The sequence below is a fragment of the Squalius cephalus genome, assembly GCF_949319135.1.
Source record: "Squalius cephalus genome assembly, chromosome: 6".
Lineage (NCBI taxonomy): Eukaryota > Metazoa > Chordata > Actinopteri > Cypriniformes > Leuciscidae > Squalius > Squalius cephalus.
In genome coordinates, this window is record NC_137127.1 from 43380070 (window position 1) to 43386069 (window position 6000).

At 35.9% G+C, this 6000-nt stretch overlaps 1 long non-coding RNA gene across 1 annotated transcript; it reads right to left on the bottom strand.

Annotated features, from left to right (window-relative positions):
* Window positions 1–1125: 1125 nt before the first annotated feature.
* LOC307160718 lies at window positions 1126–2802 on the bottom strand. The gene is made up of 4 exons (XR_013821617.1): window positions 2626–2802; window positions 2100–2139; window positions 1519–1593; window positions 1126–1428 (listed from the first exon to the last, which is right to left on the bottom strand). It is a non-coding gene; the product is annotated as an uncharacterized lncRNA (long non-coding RNA).
* Window positions 2803–6000: the final 3198 nt, after the last annotated feature.

A 6000-nucleotide genomic window follows, 5' to 3' on the forward strand; every position in this document is an offset into this window, starting at 1 on the left:
TGTAGATCCTCTAGGCACCCTTTAAAAAGGGGTGGTTCTCTGAGGAACCACACAGGTTTCCTGAGGAACTCTTATATGAAGCACTGTGTGGAACCACTGTGGGTGCCTCCAGGAACCAAATTTCAAATTTTTTTTTATTTTTTTATTTGTATTAAATTAATTTCATGTTGTTACTACGGTTACCATAAACTTAAATTATAATAAACAAACTGAACCAAATTCAAAATAAGAATTGTTTATTACATATTTTAGATCCATATTAATACATACACTTCAATGCACTTGGGGAAAAAAGCTAGTAATAGATTAATATCAATGAATACACACACACACACAAAAAAAAAATGTATAATACAGAAGTAACATGAATAATCAACCATGTGTATACAATAGGCTACACAAGAAAAGACATCTCAACAAAATGCATAGAAAACACATGTTCCATGTAATAAATCAAGGGCAATTCCACGCAAAAATGTCACATCCATAACGCCAACTAAATACCATTGCATTGTGTTGGTGTTATGGATGTGACAGTTTTGCGCGGAATTGCCCTCAATGTAAAAAATTTAAATTGACTAATTAAAAATGTCCATCTTCACTTAATTTTAAAACGTGTTTCAGTTCGTTTAAATCTGACGCCACTGTTTCCAAGTCCAAAAGCTCTCTCAGATGCCAAAAACAAACAACAAACAGTGCTAATATGCACTCATTGTTCTGTAATATTCCTGAAAATTATGATCCTAACCTTGATCTCTATTCCGAAATCTCAGATGGTTTAGTTATTCAGCTATTTTGAATCATAAAATGTTGAAGTCTGGGATGCCGTGAGACTGGAGACTGTAATGTACACTATGGCTTTTGAAAAGCTTAAATGTGTGACTTGAATCAACAGTTCCCATAAATGGTTGTTGAGTATTCTCAATATCTAGAAACAAGATAGAGGAAGTAGAAGTAGAGGCTTCGACCCGGAAACAGTATTCCTTATGTCACAACAAGCAGAAAACATTTTCCATTTGAACAGAGTTAAGGTGTAGTAAAATTATCTGTTGTTCTGTGAATGTTCACTGGTGAATTCAGTCATTTTAATAAGAATCCACACGATCAGCAATTTTGTGTGGTGCTTCATACATTACAACGCTACACTGCTGACAATGGTCAATGGACCTTTTTGCCTGTGTAATTTCACAAAATTCACAAATGTGACGCACCTTTACTCACTGCAACATAAAATGCAAACAATAATACAATCTTCACAAGGGACATGTGAGGTACTTAACGAGTTAGAAAAGTGAAAAGGTGCATCAGCTTCATTTTCTGTTTGTTTTTCCTCTTTTCTGGTGGATGGTCCAGGCACTTCAATGATTTTCAGGTCTACAGGAGGATTTTTATTCTTGTTCAAACTTGTATTTCAGCTTACCGAGATCCCTGCAAGGTACAAAATTTACTGTTAGTAAGGTTATTAAAGTGATAGTTGTGAAATTTAAATAATTTCCTCAGCCTTGTGACGTTCCAAACCTGTTTGACTTTCTGTCTGTGGAACCCAAAAGCAGATCTCAGGCATAATGCAACCCCAGTCACCATTCGCTTTCACTGCATGAAACACAAGCAGAAAAAAATTGTGTAAATCATTCATGAAACCATTCTTATGCACACTTGTCTAGTTCAATTCAATGCAACAATTTATGTAAAAATGGTTAAGCTCCAAAAATGTCCCAGAAAAGATCCTAAAAATAATCAATGAATTCACAACTCATGTGTTATGGTTTGTGTTGTACCGGTAAGTCTTATTAAGCCATTTAATAGCTTTTTCCTTTTTTTGTCGAAAAAGACCAAACTTGAAGTTATAATTCAGGGTTCAAAATGTCTTATATTCAAATGCATATGATTAAGGTATAGCCTATAAAAAATGCATAGCATTATTGGCTCCAAACCTGTGATATTACATGAATGTAACATGAATGAGATTTGAGAGCATGAGGGAAGAAGATTTTCAGAGAATAACTGATTAAAAAACACAAGTACACAGTCAAACAATACAATTGCACACAGAGAAAGTTCATAGTAATAAAGTACTTGCATGTGGTGCAGGTACTTACTGTAATTCAATGTTGCCACTGAAACATTGTACTGGTTGTTCTGGGGAAACAAAATAACAAAGCTGATTATTCACTACACAATATTTATTGACGACTAAATTGATTCAAAATGGTATTTGAGAGAATGAGGGCACCTGTAGTAAGTTAGGCTAAACAAAAACAGACCAAACTATATTAACCTGCTTTTGTTATTCATAACAAACACCAATGACGACAGCAGGAATCAGCTAAATTAGTTAGGCTGTAGGTTATATCAGCAATTTGAAGACACAGTTGTACAGAATATGTTGAATTGAATGACTAACTTTAAATCAATCCAAGACAATAAGTCAATAATTTCCATTTGGTCATTAGATCAACGTAGAAAAAACATCGCTGCTAAAACCTTCATACCAGATAGGCCTACTGTACAATAAACGAGTGGTAAACACTGTAAAAACGTAGTAATGTATAATACATTTAGTTTATATATATGTGTGTTCGAATATATAGTGAGTATTTATATTTCTTTGTCGAGTTTACAAACCTTGTAACGGAGAGCCGAACAAACGGCGGAAGATGCGGCAGGCTTTGATGAGGAGAGCCGTTACTTTCAAATTCGATGACGTCGATCAGCTGAGCTTTGTTGCGCGCGAGCAGCGCGAGCATCACTGAAGTGACGACAGCAGAGGAATAGCAGCAGTTTCGTGACTGAATAAAACCTTTATCCTCCTGGTTCTTCTTCTTCAAATAATAATTTATGAAGAAGTAAAAAATATTATTTTATTACTATTATTTATTCAATAATAATTCATGATTTTTTAAATATTATTATTATTTAGTGTTGTTTGTTATTGGTTTAAATTAATCAATAAAATAGGCCTATACTAAATAAATGTAAGCTACCCAGGTGAAAAAGACGTAGGCTACTGTTAAATGTATTAAAATGCATTAAAGTAGGTTATATTTGTATTGAAGGCCTACTAAAAACACACTCAAGTACATTTTTTAGTAGCCTACGTATTTTTCACCTGGGTATATATACTGAATCAAACTTAAGTAATAATAGGATAATAATAATATCATTCTGGCCTCACTGAACCATTGAGTTCCTCCAGATGCTGGCTTTAACATAAGAGATCCTCCAGGAACCACTTAAATGTTAAAAGATCTTCCAATAACCCTTTTATCACATTCAAGTTCCTCTATATTCCCCCAAAGCACTTCCAGGTCTCATAGTAATAAAAAGGTGACTCCAGAACCTCTGAACTAAATACAAAGTGCTTAAAGGATCCCATAAGTTCCAGCAAGAACCTCAAATATTGTCAATGCTCATCCAGTAACCCTACTATAGGAGAAAGAGCTTTGAGGCACCTAAATTACATTTTGAAGTTCCTTGAGTATCCGACAGGATATTTGAGGCTCCTTTAGTTTTTACAGTGTAGTTTGTGACGTCAGAAACACCAGCGATTTCAAACCACATTTTTGAAACTGTCTTTGGTTCACTGCGGTTTTAAGGAGAAAATACTCAGCAATGGTGTTGACTTATGAATGCACATGGTTTGTCTTAAAGCAAAGGGTGACCATATTTTAGTTTTCAGAAAACAGGACGGGGGCGTGGTTGATGGGCGGGGCATGGTTTGGGGAGGCATGGTTAAGGGGTGGGGGCGTGGTTGGGGGGTGAATGCATCAAAAAATACTTGACAAATGCATTCACAACCTTGCAACTATGTTATTGTACTTTAATACATAAAGTAATACATCCTTTCCATTCAATGTTTGGCCAGCAACAATAGAATACTATTAAAAAATAAATAAATAAAAGTTTAGCTTTTAACACCTTTTACATGACACTATTTCTTTTCATGGCCATAGCATAGGTTAAAAATCTACTACTCTAAAATAAAAAATCTACTACACTATTTCAGTAAAAAAAAAACAATTTCAATCCTCCTGATCCTCTTGTAGCCTATACTTTCTTTATGTGGGCTTCTAGGTCGCTAGCACCTTTATTTGACACTGACACGTACGTGCCAGCTTTGCAGTTCATGCATTCTGCTTTACACGGATCCCGTGTAACGAAACGAAAACACAGGAATTTTCTCTGTAAATCATTTGTGAATTTACATTTGTTTGTTTTTTTACGCTGTTAGCTACTTACATCTTATCTCGCACTTGACCGTAAACTGAAGGGGAAACTGAAGCGCCGTCGAGTCACGCTGCTAAAATTCTGTGAACATAAAGTCCGCCTACTTTGATTTGATTGGTCATTTCAAAATACCTGACATTGACGAGTAGTGACAGACCAATAAGGCTGAGATGAACACACACACACACTGCGGATTGAGGAACGCGCTGATTATAACAAGACGGGGCGAAGCCGAAGCCGGTTTCATATGTTTTGAGTGCAAAGGCAAGCATGTATTTAAAGTACAAGCTTAATGGCCCAATGAAAAATAATGAAAACCAGGACATTTTCATCACTTTATAAAAAACAGGCAGGACGGCCAGGACAGGACGTGAAAACAGGACATGTCCTGGGAAAACAGGACGTTTGGTCACCCTATTAAAGCATATTAAAAACACCACACAGACATATATAACAACATTTAAAAGCTTGATTTTCACCACAGGCGGACTTTAACAGCATATAAAGCACATGTTATGTTTTGGATGCTGTTCAGCTTGTCTTTCCAGGCTTCTTATCTAGCTAAATTGCACAAATTAGCATTAGTTAATTTATTATGAACGAACATGAATTAACAATGAGCAATAGAAATGCACTGTGCTTTGTTAATTCATGATACCTAATGCCTTAACATATTTAACTGTTTGGCAGCTATAGTCTTTTCAGCAGGGTATTTAGTCCATTTTAAAACAGAGAAAGTCAAGGCAAACTAAATAATATTTTAGCTCAAACTGACCTTATCCTCCTTTGAAAGACTGTAAAAGTTTTAAAAGAAGACTTTTGAGAAAAAGCCATTCAAGGGCATCTTCAACAGCTACGCAAAAAAAAAAAAAAAATTCTGCAGAAAAACTGAAAAGGAGTCAGTAACATTTTCTGTTAAATTCACAGAGACTTCCTTTAACTCTAAAACACAAAACAATGCAATGAGCAATTCAAAATACGGCGAAAACACATGTAAAAAATCAATAAGGAGAATTCCTTTACATTAACACAGTATATCCGTCCCTTTTTTTAAGGAATCCTCTAATGCAGCATGTCTTTCTGGAAAAAGAATACAGCGCATTCATGTGCGGCTGTTAACAGAGTTCCTTTTAAATGCATCTTCATGAAAAATTGACCATGGTCTGAGAAGGAAGATGGAAAGGGCTAACAAAAATAGATAGAGCATTCACTGTGAGGGTAACAGACGTGCGGTAAAAGTGCTTATCTCAGAGAGAAGCAGAAATGATGCATATATGCCGTAGTCTCTCTTTTTGTACATGTCTCATTCTCTCTCTCTTTCATTTTCCCAGTGCTGACAGCTGCACTGTAGATCCCTACTTCTGTGGAGTCAGGAGACTTCGCATGATTACTCTCTGATGGAGTGCCCCTGCTGCTCTTTGTAGTGGCCTAGAAAGGTAAGGTGGAGGCGGGGCAGGTGTTCATAGAGAAATACTGAGGTGACATTGAAAAACTTTTTCATTTCATAAAAAAAAGAAGACATTTTATCCCCAGATGTCCTTCATGACCATGTCTCTAGATAGAAAGACTAAAACTGAATGAAGCTGCCTTGATGATTTTCTACTCATTCAGTCAAACCCCACACCCCGCGATGGCAAACGCACCTACATCTCTTACTTTCTCTTGTTTATTGGAAACTTGCAAGTGCAAATACATAACCGACTTAATATATACACTTCATTCACCTTTGTTTCCACAATCAAATGATAATTGGGCTAAGCAAGGTGACACATA